An 18,229-nucleotide genomic window follows, 5' to 3' on the forward strand; every position below is an offset into this window, starting at 1 on the left:
AAATAAGAGTTTGAAAATACACATACACCCCTATGTTCATTGCAGCACTATTTACAGTAGCCCAGACCTAGAAGCAATATAAATATCTATCAACAGAGGGATGGATAAAGAAGATATGGTACAAATATACAATGACCTATTACTCAGGCATAAAAAGAATGAAATAATGCCATCTGCAGCAACATGAATGGACCTAGAGACTATCATACTTCAGTGAAGTAACGCAGGCAGGGAAAGACGAATATTGTAGGCTATCACTTATATGTAGAATCTGAAAAAATGACATAAATGAAAACAAAACTTAATTACAAAACAGAAATAGACACACATACTTTGAAAACAAACCTATGGTTACCAGAGGGGAAACATGGGAGAGGAAGGATAAACTAGGGATTAACATATACACACAACCAAATATAAAATAGATCAACACGGACCTACTGTATAGCACAGGGAACTCTACTCAACATTCTGTAATAACCTATATGGGAAAAGTAACTGAAAAAGAATGGATATAATATATATGTAAAACTAAATCACTTTGCTGGGTACACCTGAAATGAACACAACATTGTAAGTTAACCACACTCCAGTATAAAATAAAAATTAAATTAAAAAACCCCAAAGAACCAGGTTGAACTGTTCAATAACTAATTCAAATAAAAATTGCTAAGCATTACTCAGAAGACACAGAGACAATAGGTATTATGGGATTAGAATTGCTAGGAATGTATCCTGAATTAGAATTTTAATAGGTGCTACAGGGAAATTTATTGTACAAATTTGAAATTTTGAAGGTCACAGATGTAAAGGGTGGGTCCAGTATACACATAGGTAACATGATGACAGTAGAGGTCATAACAAGCACATGGTGAGGAACATTCTTAAGGTGAAAACAAGAGTTAATGCATATACATAATTAAATTGGACAAATAGAAAAGAAACCTACTATAAGTGCAAAATTCTGATTTTTATCCAGTGGCTCTTAAATACCTTCTTCCATGGTGGAAGCCTACTTAGCATGAAGGTAGCCTTAGGTAACAAGTAGTCTTACCCCAGAGCATATATATATATATGTATGTATATATACACACACACACACACATATATATATATATATGTATATGCCTGTTAAAGATATTGGTCAGAGGATAAAAGAAAGAAGAGACATGTATAAGGAATTTGAAAATAATAAAAAACTAAAAGATAATGTGAGGGGTGTAAGGAAGTCATCTAATAGCAGGTGAGATAAATATGAGATTATTGAATGAAAAAAGATACATCTCCACCTCTCTTTCTTTCTCTGTCTCTTTATATCATCTATATAAAATAAGAGAAAGCAAACAGTTGAGGACGTGAGAGACAGTAGGTGAGAGGAGTGATTTAAATGCTATTTATGGAGTTTATAACATGTATTGTTTGATCAGTGAGGCATTACAATTGGGAATGACAACTAAGTTGTGAAAATACTTCTAGTATCACGGCACTTTAAAAAATAGTTTTTCTCCTGCATCAAACTTTAATGCAAAGTCTGTTCAAGTTCATCCTGTGTTTATTGGATCTGCATTAGATTTGAATTTTCTAATCAATCAGGCAGTAGTGAAAGCAGGTGTAACAGAAGTAAGATGGTTCCCTAGTAGCATATGTCCAGCACGCATAGTGAAGGAGCATTAAACGTTGTCTTCTCTTAACATCCTTTCAAAGTGCATTTTGTTCTTTTTCCATTCTTCTAAGCTAGATTGTATTCCTCTTACATTGTTGAACTCTTAACCGTGTTTGGTTAAAATAATACATTAGAGAAACCATGTTAGTATGGCAAGACAATGTCTCTGTAACATGTGTCCCCCCACCCCCACCAAAGAAACAATTATTTTACAGGTCAGTTAAGTTTTCAGTGTGGTCAACAATTTTAGGGGCAGGAGACTCAAAACAAAAAAGACATCACTATTGGATATAGCACTCGAAACCCTGTTTTGGTATAATGGGCTAATCACATCATTTTGGGAAATGCAGCATTAATAAATTGCTTGATGTAGGAGTTCCCATTGTGGCTCAGTGGTTAATGAATCCGACCAGGGTCCACGAGGACATGGGTTTGATCCCTGGCCTCGCCCAGTGGGTTAAGGATCTGGCGTTGCTGTAAACTGCGGTGTAGGTCACAGACGTGGCTCAGATCCCACGTTTCTGTGGCTGTGGTGTAAGCCAGTGGCTACAGCTCCAATTCACCCCCTAGCCTGGGAACCTCCATATGCCACAGGTATGGCCCTAAAAAGATTTTAAAAAGACAAAAAGAATTACCTGATGTAAGCTAAAGTCATGTAATGTGCTTAAAGTTGAACGTATTACCATAATAAACTACCTGTACATATTCAATGTAACATATTTCTGCCTTCTCAAACTTTTATTATAAATGTACTTTAAAAAACAAAAACTGAGTGTTTAATGTTATTGAATGTTCCTATGTTTGTATGCAAACAATATAAGCTATAATTTATTTTCGTCATTTGAGTATGCTTAGGGAAGCAAGAATAAGGTAAAGTAACAATATTCATCAACACGCCTGAATTCATTAAAATTTAAATATTGCACATGTTGATTCATTTTAAGTCTGCAAAATTATTCAGAAATAAAATCCTATATTAAACATCATTTATATTTAGGTTATCTCACTCAAAACTAAAACTACTGCATCTGACATTTCCTATGCTGACTACCTTTTAAAAAATATCAGTCGACAAACACAGCTTTTGAGATGCAACATTATTCTATATCTAAAATGAAAAACACATAATTATTTTTAATCTTGGGAAGAAGGGGTAACTAGGTGGTTATGAACTAACATCTATTAAATTAAGGCTTTACCTAATTCTTAGGTCTGCTGAATGCAGCTTATTAAGCTTTATGTTCTTTCATATTCATTACAACAGCACTTTGTGAATTTTGTGTTTCTTTTATCTTTATGATCCTTCTCTAAATCATTTGATAAGTGAGAAGGCTTAACCTACTTTTCCAAAGATAAAAATCTCTTCAAATCACTGGTCCAATATAATCTTGAAAATACAGTTTGCTAGAGCCTGTCAGATTTGCATGGACATAAAGTAATATTTTAGTCAGCTTGGGCTGCCTTAACAAAATACTACAGATTGTGCAGCTGTGCAGCTTAAACAACAGAAATTTGTTTTCTCAGAGTTCTGAGGACTGGAAATCTGAGATTAGGATGCCAATATGGTTGGGTTCTGGTGACAGCTCTCTTCTCGGTTTGCAGATGGCCACCTTCTAGCTATGCACTCAGAGGACCTTACCACTGTGTGTGTGTCTGCAGAAGTGGAAGACACAAACTCTCTGGTGTTTCTTCTTATAAAGATGCTAGTTGTATCAGATCAGAACTTCACTCTTATGACCTCATTTAACCTTAATTCTCTTTAAAGCTCCATCTCTAATACACTCACATGGAGGAAGAAAGAGATTAAACACATGAATTTGGGAGGGACATAATTCAGGCCGTCCTAGTATGTATCACAGAATGACTGATACCTCTGAGAAATCCTCCTAGGTGTCCCTTTTTAGTCGTTCAGTAACTAGTGACCCCTTCTATTTTAACTCAACAAATAGTTACTCTTCCAGGTACTGTTTGTTTAGGGGCCTGGTATAAAGTAATAAACAAAGGAGAACCAACTGTTGCTCTTTTATATTGTGTGTGTATATATATGCATAAGAGAAAGTTCCTGATATGAAAAGATTGTGGGATGAGAGAAGGCTTCCCTGAGAATGCTGTAGGTGAGTGTTAGCATGAATGGAGAGCTGCTTTGCTGGACATCCAGTCAAGGGGCTGCACTAAGCAGTTTCTGAGCCATGTTCCACTCCTGCACAGTCTGCAGAAATGCCACCAGGAGCAGAAAGTGAAGCGCTGCCAGCAGGTGCCCTTCTGCACACCTGGAGCTACTGGAGCGCCTTTGTTAATCTTGTGTCTGCTGGAGATCCTGCCGTGGCTGCCCTAGATCCTGGAGGGACACAAACATTCATTCAATACAGCTATCTACCTGAAATGCCATTTAACCTATATAAGAAAGAAATACTGGATTTGACATGGTTTAAATTTCCTTTTGGAAAACTGAATTCATAATCTTTGAGTAAATGATAAACAACAAATACAAACTTTCAGCAGTTTAAACTAGATAACTTCAAGGGGAAAAATGTAAAAATGCCAGAGCTTTACAGTGTTTGCCCATAATTCTGATATAAAGCAATTATTTAAAAAACATAACACAACATATGCATACACACAAAAAATACTGATGGTATTTGATATCTTATTTGCTTTTCTCTAACCAGATATCAGAACAAACTGGAACCACAAGTCAGCTCTCATGAAGGGCTCCACTGTTTCCTGCAATCGGTTGTTATGAACAATGAAGGTTGCTGACAGGATATATTCATAATCTGCACTTAAATTCTGGGAAGAACTGACAATTGTGAATTGTGAACAGAAGGAATTGAGATCCATAAAATCTCTACTGTATTTAACACTACTTATTTGTTAAAATGAATTGAGAAAAATTATTGTGTTATATATTATGTATTGCTATTCACCTTGTAACGGACAGCAGACAATTAAAAAATGGATGCAGTAAAGGCTCAAGACTTCCTTTAATCTCTCCCTTCCACTCATTTGACATCTGTGAAATTAAGTAAAGAATTGACATCTGTCCATTACTAGCCTGGGTTCTCTTTATTTTATGCATTAACTTTCAAATACCACAAACTTGTCATTCAGAAAATAAGCTTGGGACAGTGACAAAAGTTACTATTTGGATGTAAACACATTAAAGCAGGTTAGCAAAGGATCTTTTTAGGAACCCATAGTTCTTATTTCCATAAGGAGTGGAGAACACTAGACCATTAGTTTCAGCAATAACCTCTTGGTAAATATATCTTCATTAGTTTTGTCCATTTGTTTTGTCCATTTCCAAGTTTGCCTCTAGAGAAGAAATTAAAATTTTATGATCTAAAACATTCTGAAGCGTCATTACAGTTCTCTTTTAGAAAATTTCCATTAATTTGAAGGATTCACATTGAGCTTGTAATCTACTCTAAAAGTGTGGATTCTGAAGTTCAACACTGAAAATAATAGATCAAATATAAGCACCAAAGAAACAAGAAAGGAAGTTTTTGCCTAAACTCAGTAAATGAATTCAGAGAATGGGTTTCAGGGAGTTCCCGTCGTGGCGCAGTGGTTAACGAATCTGACTAGGAACCATGAGGTTGCGGGTTCGGTCCCTGCCCTTGCTCAGTGGGTTAATGATCTGGCGTTGCCGTGAGCTGTGGTATAGGTTGCAGACGCGGCTCGGATCCCGCGTTGCTGTGGCTCTGGTGTAGGCCGGTGGCTACAGCTCCTATTCGACCCCTAGCCTGGGACCCTCCATATGCCGCGGGAGCGGCCCAAAGAAATAGCAAAAAAAAAAAAAAAAAAAGACAAAAAAAAGAGAATGGGTTTCAGGAGATTAGTTTAAGGTACAATAAGTTATAAGACTTGTTTTGAAAATGGAACTTGCTTCATTGCAATTGATAGATTAAGAACAATTTATGCATACAATTAATTTTTGGCCACACCCACAGTATTTGGAAGTTCCAGGCCAGGTATTAAACCTGAACCACAGCAGCACCTGAGCCATAGCAGTGACAATTCCAGACCCTTAACCTACCCTGAGCCACCAGGGAGCTCCCTAGAATGAATTTTATATTTGCTTGTATGTAATTTTCTTCATGAGAAACATGACGTGAACACAGAAAGTTGCAAAAAGCTGAACTCAACAGCATAGTAATACATAAAAATACACACATCTACCAAATACTGCAGTACACCACATGTGTTATGAGTCCTACTCAGCCACATCTGGTATTACAACTTTCATTCCAATTTCAGATAAACCTATTTCCACTACTTCCTAATGCTCAGGAGTTTCATCCCTTCTGATGCCTACTCCCACAACTAAAGATCAGTATTTATGGAGTTCTGAAGAATTTTTAACACATATAAAATTGTGCTACCATCTTTATTTTTTTATTGTTTCTGTTTTCCTCTCTGTAAATCCATGGTATTTTAATTCTTGATATTTCATAGCTAGTAATTTTTAGCAATACATATATAGGGTTATAGGAAAGCTGACTGTAGTATATTTAATGAATTAAACCAATGTCAACTACATTTGATAGGAAAAGAATAAATGAAGATAGAGTTTATACTTATCCTAGGGTCTCTTGAGAACAAAAGATTAATTAACATCATTTAAAAAACAGCTGTAATATGAATTAAGTCCTCGAGTACACTTCTACGAGTAGAGTATGCTTTAGTAAAAAATTTGATTTATAAAAGTTTATGTTTAAAAAGTATGTAATAGACCCGATTAACTAGTATTTATCATTCTTTTCATTTTTATTTGTTTTCCTGAGTTAAATTTAAAATAAATTAAAGGTAATATTAATATAAATAGAACGTTTTAAGATATTTTATTTACATAATTCTTTATGCATTAACACCTAACTAAATGTTCATATGTAGATGTATATGTAAGTCCATTAAGTTCACAGATGTCACTGCTTCTTTTAGGTTGGTGTGATATTTGTGTTTAATATCTGTTTCAGGTATCAGTGGCTGCATAATAAATTATTAAAATTACTGGTTTAAGATAACAATAATTTGCTATTTCTCATGATTCTGAGGATTGCTTGCATGATTCCTCTGCTGTTTTATCTGCATTTATCATAGGGTTAGCTGGGTGGACAAAGTTTCTGATGGACTCACTTTTCTAGCCATTGTCACTAGTTATCAGATGGTAAGGGCTGGTTCTCTATGTGGCCTATCAAGATCCAAGATCAAAGACAGTTTCCTTTTACAGCACTCAGTGCAACAATCCAAAGACTAAATACGGAAGATAGAAGTCATCTTAAGGCCTAGGCCAGAAAGCACAACTTCATTTCTGGTACATTCCATTAGTCAGAGCAAGTCAGGAGATCGTTCCAGATTCAAGGATAGGTTAGATAGACTCCACTTCTTAATGGGAGTGTGGTAAAATCACATTGGAAAGGATCATTAGAGGAATGTTTTCAGGCATATTTGAAAACAACTTATCAAAAAATATATTTTGAAATGTGTTATTGGAGAAAATTATATGAACCTTTTAAAAATAGAACTGGAAGTAAAGATTACTATAATTAAAAGGAGTTATGAATTGACAAGTTAATGTAAACGAAACAAAAAAATAAGCAGCTGAAATTCATATAAACTATAGGTTTGTATATAAGAAATTCCCATGCATTGGGATATCTGAACAAGTACAAAATGGCGTAAATGAATAGATGAGAGTTTTGGTAGAAGGATGGGATGTTTCTCCGCTGGGATAATGTGAAATGAATTTCACAAAATTTCAACTGTCTTTAACAATATGCAAATTTATTGACTTGTGATAAAAAGCTTAACAGTGGTACAAATTTTAGGCAGTTTCAATCAGAACTTCTGTGTCTTTTTTTTCCTAATTATTTCAATTTTTCCCTCTTTTATATAGTACACTTCTCATGAGACTAACTTCCTTATAGTCACGAAAGGATCCTCATAACAAAGCAAAACCATATGCTTCCTGTATACATTTGGTGGGCATCTTAGTCAACTTGGGCCATTACAATAAAATACCTTGGACTGGGTAGTTTAAACAACAGACATTCATTTATCACAATTCTGGAGTCTAGGAAGTCCCAGACCATGGTGCTGGCAGAATCAGTTCTTGTGAGAGCCCTCTCTCTGGACTGCAGATAGCAGCCATCTCACTATGTGTTCACAAAACTTCTTGGTGTGTGCAGCCAGAGAACAAGAGAGTTCTATCTCTTCCCCTTCTTAGAAGGGCACCAGATCTTATCACCATGGCACCCGGTCAAGATCTCATCTAAGCCTGTCTCCCAAAGGCCCCACCTCCAAATCTCATCATAGTGGGGATTAGACTGACAACATGATTAAATTTTACAAATATCATGAAGCTCAGATACAGAATTTTTAAATATCCATAATTTCTATTCCACAATTATATTGACTAAAATAAAAAAACCACACACATTTAAAAAATAATTACCATAAAATCAGTTTTCTTATTTCTTCTTCTCTTAAGCCAATCTACTTAAGCATAAAGTAGGGAGAAGTTGGTCACAGAGACAATTTTATCTTTGGTATTAATAAATAAAACATGTAATTTTTTTTTTTTCAGGGCTGCATCCATGGCATATGGAAGTTCCTGGGCTAGGGATCGAATCAGAGCTTTAGCTGCAGGCCTATGCCACAGCCACAGCAATGCAGGATCCAAGACATGCCTGCGACCTACATACAGCTCAGCTCACGCACCGTATCCTTAACCCACTGAGCGAGGCCAGCGATCGAACTTGTGTCTTCATGTATACTAGTTGGGTTCACTACTGCTGAGCCATGACAGGAACTCCACAGTTAAAATTTTTACTGCCATTTTTGGCAACTCATACTGAGCTAATTTCCTTTGGCTATCTATTTTTAAAATTTATGTTAAAATTTAATTTATGTTGAATTATAATGTAGTCTTTACCTACTCATTGTTGCAGGTCCAGTATCATCTCACCTGTGAGAGATGAGATACATGCTAGATATTTGATCAATGGTCTATTCACATGTGATCAAATTATTGGGAACTGATTCAGGATGTACCAATCTCAAAAAATAATAATATAAAAAAATGAAATGCCTACATTTGCATTTTAATAAAAACCTTTTAAAAATATAAGCAATGGGCATGTTCAATGATTAGTTTTTTTCAATGATTAGTTCATTCTCTCTGCATAGGATAATCTCTATGGGGTTTGCTTCCTTAGTGGACATTTGTTATATCATTTCCATGAAGCCTAAAATCATTATGCTATTCACATTGATTTTTTTGAATCCTTGAAAACATCTTACCATTTCTTACACCATTACAAGAGTAACCAATCTCATTTTCCAGATTCAGGAGTGAGTCCTTGACCTAGGCCTGGACAATAATTTTTATCATTTTTCATCCTTAGTAACAATATTTATGGAGTGCCTATAATGTGACAAGCAGTGTTTTATGATGCTGGGAATACAGTGATATATAATAAGGCAGATAAGGCCACGGAGCTCATGAAGAATACACTGGAATACACCTGCATTTTATTTTCCCTGCTACCCCCAGTTTTAGCCATAGGGTTCAAGGGTGGGCAAGTGATTTAAGCTATTCAAATGAGATAAAGCCCTGGGATTTCTGACAGAAACATGGGTAAACAAAATGACCTTATCCATTCCATTTAATGTTTGAATGACTGACTATAAGCTACTGTTCTCGATGTGGGTGCCTGAATGGAGCCAATTAAAATACATTCTACTGGATACAGCTGTTCCTAAAGCATTTCACTCAGATTTTCTGTTATCTGAATTATTCACTTTCCCTCTTTTCTTTTAAAACTACAAATTAGTTTGCTTTTATTTTACTTGCAACTGACAGTGTGATGAGTATAGAACCAGAACAAAAGAATTTAGTTGGGTAATCTCAAAGTAGGGTGATACTGAGATACATCACCAAACACCCCCAGTTAAAGTCTTATTTGCTGCAAGGGCCCATATACATCTCCTCTGCATAGTGCTGGAAGCACTGACCCAGCTTCTCTCATGCTTCTTTCTCCGCCCAAATGCGTTAACTTCTCAATAAGTGATCTCATGAAGAATACACTGGAATACACTGAACACATTATTCAGACATGTAAATCTATATTAAATTTAAAGTTACTTAAATTTTTATATTCCAATGTGACCATGTATGTTCTAGTCCACACTACTTATTTCTTAATTTACTTCTCATAAAATTAATATTGTATATTTACTTCCAGAGTTTTTAGGGCCTTTTTACTGACAGCATTTCCTACAGCCCTTAAACAAACTTGGTCCCCCCCCCTTTTTTTTTACCCAAATCAGAGATTCCTGCATTAAACAATGTTTAAAAGAAATGAGCAGCTTTCACAAGTGAAGGTAACAAGATGCATCAAGAGACCAATCCATAGTGAACAGTATCTGCAGGATATCTGAAAAGTTGGAATAAGCAGTAGTAGAGAAATCTTAAGAAATGTTTGTGGGTAGTTTTTTAATGTTATTGACTCTGGAGGGGAAAAAATATCCATTCCATACACATCTTTAAGAACAGTATTCTACCAAAGATTATTTTCTTCCTTTATTGGGTCATGAAAATATATTTCTCCAAGTGGAAATGGTAAGGTAGATGTTTCTGAATTTAACTGCTAGGTTAGGTGGGTTATGTTTATATGTATGTAAAAACGTACATATACATATATACAATATTGAGAATTTTAAATAAGACAATTTTTCTTTACTTTTATAAAGTGATTGTATTCACTACCCTGAGGGGGAAAAAGTATTTTATGGAGAATAAAAACAATTTTATTACACAGAGTGTAAAATTTAATTACATTGGAAATGGGGATAATTTAATTTTAAGGTTCTCATTATTGACTTTAATTAAAATGTGAAAATTGGAATACTATTTATCTTTAGTGAGAAAAAAATGAACTAAAGTTGTTAAAATTAACTTTCCTTAATTAATATATAGCCTTTCCTCAACCAGCAAACTTTGGTTGTTTACTTACTCTGTAGTAGTCTGGCTAGTAAAGAGTGATATGTAGGGTGATCTTTCTCTTGATTATACAATACTGAGTACTGGAACTTCCATACCTTGCTGATAAATTATACATATATACACATGTTCTATATCAGTATTGTAAATATGCATGTGAGTAAAACTATTTTAAAAATCCCAAACTGAACTATTTTAATGATCTAGTGGCCTTTTTAAAAACAAATTTGTATAGACATATTTTTTTATTTTGATTTGCTTTAGACACACTCAAAAATGAGCATGTTAACACTTTTGCACATTCTAGTAGCTAGAGAACATTTCAGCCCTTGAGAAATAGGTCCACAACAAAAAAATTCTCATGACGTTTAAAGATAATGAAAACAGTTTCCTCTTTTGTTAGAATTTATCTTTTCTTGACTAATTTCCTCTTTATCGTTTTTGTCTAACTTGAATCAATGGAACATCCTTAGCACTTGAGGCAGTGCAGGAATAAGTGTCTCTGCTTAGAACTAAGTTAGCTTATATTTATAATTTGATTTCAGAATAAGCTTATTTTTGCTAACCTTATGTTTATTCTATTTTCAATCCTCTACATTGTTTTTCACATTTATTTTCTTCTTCTATTTATATTTTTCCTCATAATATTTGGCTTGAAAATTCAAGTGCCTACTTGAAATTGATGGAATGAATTCACATATTTACACTTCCTTCCTTCCAATATCAACCAAATCAAATACAAAGTGACCCTTTAGAGGCAGAAATCCAGAAGGAAAAAATATATAATGAGTTGATAACAGTAACTATTGGGAAAGAGATAGCAGAAAAATTACTGGCAACTAACTAGGGAGGGTAAAACAAAGGATCAGTTTTCTAGAGACAACATAAAATTTTGAGAACAGCCTTGTAATATCAAAGGAATAAAATTAAAGGGGAGTGTGTATTAAATGCTCAAGCTGCCCTTCTACGTCAGCTAACAAACGTCTGACAGTCTAACACAGTACCTAAGCAGGAAATGTGTGCATTTCTTCTATGGCAGTTCTAACCACTGAAAAAATGACCACGGACATGAAAAATTCCTCCATGAGTTGGGCTGTTCAAATAAGCACAGTTCTCTGCCCAATCACTTATCCACCCTTCCATTGTGGACAGAGAACTTAAGATGATATCTGAGTAACATGATCTTGAATATGAGCACAAATCCATGATCACCAAATACCTAAGGAAAACCTTTAACACTGACAGAGAACAGAACCAACAGTAAAAAAGTAAAACTTGAATGGATTATAGAATACACAAGAAAGGAAAAACAAAAAATAGAAACTGTTAGATATGCTTAGGAAGATTAAAAAAATGATACTGCATCCATTAAACAGGAACTAGATATTATGGGGAAAAGGACAACTTGAGAACATAAGATACATTTTGTAAATTACTATGAAAAAATAACTCGAAAGATTGAGAAGGCTCTCTTAAAATAAAGAGAATGAGGAAAAGGAAAACAATAAAGAGTAGTAAAAGAGAATAACTCAAGATGTCAGATATCCTACTAGTGGGAACTCAGGAAAGAACTGAGAAAATGGAAAGGAAGAATCATTAACAGAAAAATTTTAAAAAGTTTTCCAGATTTTAAAGATATGCATTTCTGGATTGATGTATTTTCCATCAGAATATGTGAAAATACATCCATATCAAGTCATGGCACCGACATTCTGGAACACAAAAGGACATCTTAAAATTTTCCAGCAAAAGTGGGGAAAATATCACACATACATTAGTCCTTCCTTGTTGTGGTTTTGTATTCGGTGGTTTCAGTTACTCAGGTCAACAATAGTTTGAAAATATTAAATGGAAAATTCCAGAAATAAACAACTCCTAAAGTTTAAACTGTGTGCTGTTCTGAGCAACTAGCAGAATGAAATCTCATGCTGTTTTGCTCTGACGGACATCTTCATTATGAGACCCACTGTGGAGGTATGGCTACAATAGCACTGTGTTCACGTAAGTCTCATTTGGTTTCACAATGGCCCCAAAGTGCAAGAGGAATGATGGTGGCAATTCAGACCTACCAAAGAGAAGCCATAAAATAGTTCCTTTAAGTCAAAGTTCTCGACCTATTAAGGAAAGAAAAAAAAATTGTATGCTGAGGTTGCTAAGATCTAAGGTAAGGACAAATCTTCTCTATCCCTGAAATTGTGAAGAAAGAAAAAGAAATTTGTGCTATTTTTTCTGCTGCATCTCAAGCTGAAAAAGTAATGGCCACAGTCACATGATAAGTGCTAAGATGGAAAAGGCATTAAATTTGTACAATAAGGTATTATGAGAGAGAGACGACATTCACATAACTTTTCTTACAGCATATTGTTGTAATAATAGTTATATTTTATTATCAGCTATTGTCAATCCCTCACCATGCCTAATTTATTAAACTTCATAATATGTACTTATGCATAGGAAAAAAACAATACATACGGTTTGGTCTATTCTGAAGTTTCAGGCATCCACTGAGGGTCTTGGAACATATTCCCCTCTGATAAGGCGAAACTACCACAAAGTACTTTGAACTTTCCAAAATATCTGTAACATGGCAGATCTGTGTTCTGTGTTTATTCAGTTCTATTAAGAAATTTTTTCCTTCCGCAAAGTTAGACATATTTTTCCTATGTTTCCTTCTAGCAGTTTTACTATTTTAGATTGTACATTTAAACTAATGATCTGTTTCAAATTGATGTTTTCATATAGCATGAGGGACATTCTTACGAGGTTTTCTTTTTCCAATGCTGTGTTTATCTTCTGTCAGATAGTCTGTCCATTTTCTTTAAGGAATTGATCAATTTTGTTTCTATTTTATTACTTCACTTGCATAAAGTTGTTTATAATACTTCTTTACTATTGTGGCCAGATTGTTCTATATTCTCACCAGAAATTGGTATTTTCAGTTTTGTTTTTCTATTAGGAATATAGTGGTATCTCACTATTGTGTTAAAATGTAATTCCCTAATGATAAATATTTTAGTATCTTTTCATATTATTATTTACAGTTGTATACCTCATTTGGTGAGGAGGCTATTAAAACCTTTCACCCATTTTTTAAGTGGGTGTTTTTTTTATCATTGAGCTTTCAATTTTTTTTATATATTTTGGCTATAAGTTCTTTATCAGATACATGTTTTCCAAATATTTTCTCCCATTTTGTGGCTTATCTTTCATTTTATAAACAGTGTCTATCAGTGCAGAAGTGTTTAATTTTAACAAAGTCCAACTTATTAATTTTTTCCCTCATGGATTATACTTTTGATGTTGTATTTATAAATGCATTGCCAAACCTAAGATCACCTAGATTTTCTCCAACACCTCTGTAAGCAAAAACCACCACCACCACCACCACCACTACTACAACAAAACACATTAAGAAAGCTCTTCGCATAGAAACATGGGTCATTTCTTTCAGAAAATTAAGGATCACTCTGAGGTTAGAGCTGGGAACCTTGAGGAACAATTTCCTGGCAACAGAACTGGGTCCGAATTAAAAAAACAAAACAAGACAAGACAAAAAACTGGTGACTAGCTGCTTTTCAGAGTCCTTATGGACCTGTAACTGCTATATACCTCCTATTATCTGCCATTTTTAGTGGAAATACCAATTTTGCTCTTTTTGTCACTGACTCAGCACTATGTTTTGGGTTTTTAATTTGCCTGTTAAATTTACTGGTCATTAGAGCAAGAGAATCTGTATCTGAGCAGCTTCATTTATAGACTAGGACCTGATTTAGATGACAAAATCACAGATTTCAAGTTTGAGCTGATGCCATAGCAGGGTGGTACTTTGGGGGTATTAGAAAGAAGGTAAATGAAACATGAATTGTTAGGGGCCATATCTAAGCTTAATCTCTAGTGAGACATGCTTCTGTGTCTATAAATTTTGGAATAAACTATCCCCTTGAGTTATGTCCTGGCCCAGTGACTTGTCAAATCAATAGAAAGTGGTATAAGCGACACTGCATCAGTTTTAAAATTAAGTCTTAAGACTGAAGGTCTGGGAGATTCTGCTTTTGCTTGCTTGGTCTGGAAGCTGCTACTTTTGTCAGCCAATATGTAATAAGTATAATTCCTCTGGGAACATGATGCTGTGAAAAGCTTATTTACCCAGATTGATAGTCCTTATGCAAAATAACTGAAACCCAGCCCCAGCCCCAGGTGAGGTCTCACCCATCAGCCTAAACCAATCTGCCAACCATATGAGTGAATTTCACTTTGGGGATGTATTTTCCAGCTCCATCTGAGGCACCCCGAAACTGAGAAGTAGAGGACAAACAAGATATCGTCATGCAACTCTAAAAATTTGCATAATCATGAACAAATCAATAAAATGGTTGTGTTAAGCCACTGAGCACTACGGTAGTTTATAACATAGTGAGAGATAACCAAAACATTGTTTTCAATTATTTTTCTGTTCTATGTACACTTATCTATTTGGTGGCCTACAGAAAAGATTTCAGACTAGAGGTTTCTCACTAAAACATCACAAACAACTGGAAATTCTATCCCATCACTTATTTATGACTAACATTATCTTTCTCTCTCTGTCTTTCTCACATATAAAGACACACACGTGGATAAAGATAAGTATAAATGTATTTTTGATAACTAAATATCTAATATTTAAAAATAAAATTCATTTGTTGATTCAGTAGCAAATATGTACTGATATAGTTGGGATGCTACAATGTGATTTTTTTTAGGAAACAAACGATATTCAGAAGAATATATAAGTGATAAATATAATCAATTTTGCTACTTAAGAGTCAACACTTGTATTTATGCATAGTGGTTTGTTGGGAATAATCTGTCATCAGTATTTTCCAAAACAAAGCATCACATTACAGATTCACAGAATTGACAGAGGTCTTTGAGAGTCCTCACAAATATCTACACGTTTTTGAAGAACTATATATAACACTCTCACCCTCTGCCAACCCAAGCAATTAAAATCCTTCAATAATTTCATTATGTAGAAGCTTACTATTATTTTATAATGACCTTAGAGATTACCAATAGGTATTTTGGTACATATTTATCATATGTAATAAAACCATGTGCAAAAACTATTTGTGAATTTGGCAATATACTTTTTCATGGAAGGACAATGAAATGAAGAATGAATTTTGTATTATATTTTCCCTTTATTTGCTCAATTCGTGTCTTAAATTCCTATCTTAAATTATTAATTATTAGATTCCTTAGGTTTGATAGGTAGCAAAATGAAAGAATCATTTACTTAAATTCAGTAATATGGAAAATATTAGTTGAAAATATCTTCATAGAATCTAATGGGAAAAATACTCTCCTACTTCAATAATGAATCATAGGTAATGTCTTGTTTAAACTGCAGTTCTAGAAGCAATATTTTTGGATCTTTTCTATGGTAATATAGAAACTTCTATCAACATCACTCAACAAATCTCTGCCTATATTTATTCCCAAGTGTGCTATTTTGTATTTTTCTTCACACACCAGAAAGTGCACATGTCATAAACATACAAATTAGAAAACTTTTAAAAATGTAAAAGAGCTATGCAGCCATTAATGAGATTAAGAACAAGTAGTGGGCTACTCCCATCAATGGTTGTGCCTCCTTCTAAACGTTACCACCCTATCATCTCCCAAGAGAAATCACTATTCAAATTTCTAACACTGATTATGGATTATAAAGTAAACCAAAGTAGAATCATCGATTAACTATTATTTTCTGTCAGGTTTCTTTTACTCGACACGTTTGTGAGATTCATCCATATAGTTTTATTTAGTTATAATGTATTCATTTTCAGTGCTGTATCACATTCCAGTTTGTGAAGACACCAAAATGGGTTTTTCTTTCTATTGTTAATAGACAGTGGGTAATTTCTATTTTATCATTTATTATAATGCTACTAGCAATTTGATATGTGATATTTTGTGATAATAAGCATGCCTTCTTCTTGCCATAGGGAATGAAATTGCTGGGTCTACAGTATGTTATCTCTATAGTATAGTTTTCTTTATGGTTATTATAGGTTTTGGTATTTGGTAGTGTAAATTCTCCAACTTTGTTTTCCTTCTCCAGGACTGCCTTGACAAGTTTTTGCCTTTTACATTTCCTTACACACCTTAAATTAGCTTGTCAATGTCCATGAAAAATTATACTGAGATCTAGATTAGAACTGCACTGTATTTGAAGATAAATTTTGCAAGAATTAATATCATCATATGAATAAATCTTCCAGTCTATAAACTGGAATATTCCTCCATTTATCTAGTTCTCAAATTTTTCCCAATAATGTTTTGTATTTTTTAAGTATAAATATCTTACACATTTTTTCTAACTTACTGAGAGGAATACAATGTTGTCCATATTATTGCATATGATATTTTTAATTTCAAATTTTATTAAAAATTTATTTTTGTTTTCCCTGCTAGTCATCAGATCCTTCACTAGGATCTCCAGTATAATGTAAGAGAAAAATATTTTTGTCTCATTTTCAATATCAGCATTCATTATTTCACTATTACATATAAAGTAGCTTCAAGTTTTCTGTTGTTACTCCTTGTCAAATTAAGAAAATTTTCTTACATTACTGGCCTACAAAATTTTTACCATAAATAATGCTTAAAAATTTTAATGCTACTTTTCAATCTCTGGATTTGATTATATTTTTCCTCTTTTGCATTAATCTGTTAGGTTACATTGTTTGAACTCTTATGTTTAACAACTTTTGCATTTTTAGAATAAGCCCAAATTAGTCTTGATGTAATCTAATTTTTTATTTATCACTAGGATCAATAATATTTTTCATAGGATATTTATATCTATGTTCCTGAGTGATATCATTCTTTGTTATATCTTTGTTTTGCTTAAATATTAATACTACTTTGGATTCACAAAATTACTTGGGACCACATTTGAGGGTGAAATTAAGAAATCACTATTTAGAGTGAGGGCTGGAAAACTTTTGTAATCTGCTACATTGTATAAAGGCCTGGAGGGTTTTTGTTTTTGTTTTATTTTTACATTTCAAAGAACTATAGTCTCTTTTACCCTAAACTCTAACACTTTCTTCAATTCAGGTCTCTCATTATTTTGTGGTATTTCAGTATATTTGATTTCAGTTTATTCTGTGTCAAAACCCACGTGCATAGCTTTCTTCTATAATCTCTCTCTTTCTCCTCAATCTTCTCCAATCTTTCTATATGTAATTTAGGCACTTTGGGTTTAGAGACTCTCAGCTCTCTATCTGAGAGTCTCTTTGAAGGGCTTAAGGAATTGACTAGGTAGCAAAATAATTCTTTCCGAGGTTTTAACAATAAGGTTAAAACATTAACTTAACTTGGTTTTTGCTCTGAGGCTTTCTCTTAATAGCAGTATACTGGATATCATCTTTTTCCCAAAGCTGTCTTCATGGCAAGTTTACTTTAGTGAGAAGAATTTTCATTTTTTCAATGCTGAAATTTCAGGAACTATTAAACTTTCTATTTTACATTAATTATGTTTGTAGACAGAATTCATTTTTCTTGTAATACTC

This window comes from Sus scrofa, chromosome 2 (genome assembly GCF_054392235.1).
Source record: "Sus scrofa isolate SSC_HxYL_T2T_F1_AM1 chromosome 2, Sscrofa_HxYL_maternal_Yorkshire_Landrace_v2.0, whole genome shotgun sequence".
Lineage (NCBI taxonomy): Eukaryota > Metazoa > Chordata > Mammalia > Artiodactyla > Suidae > Sus > Sus scrofa.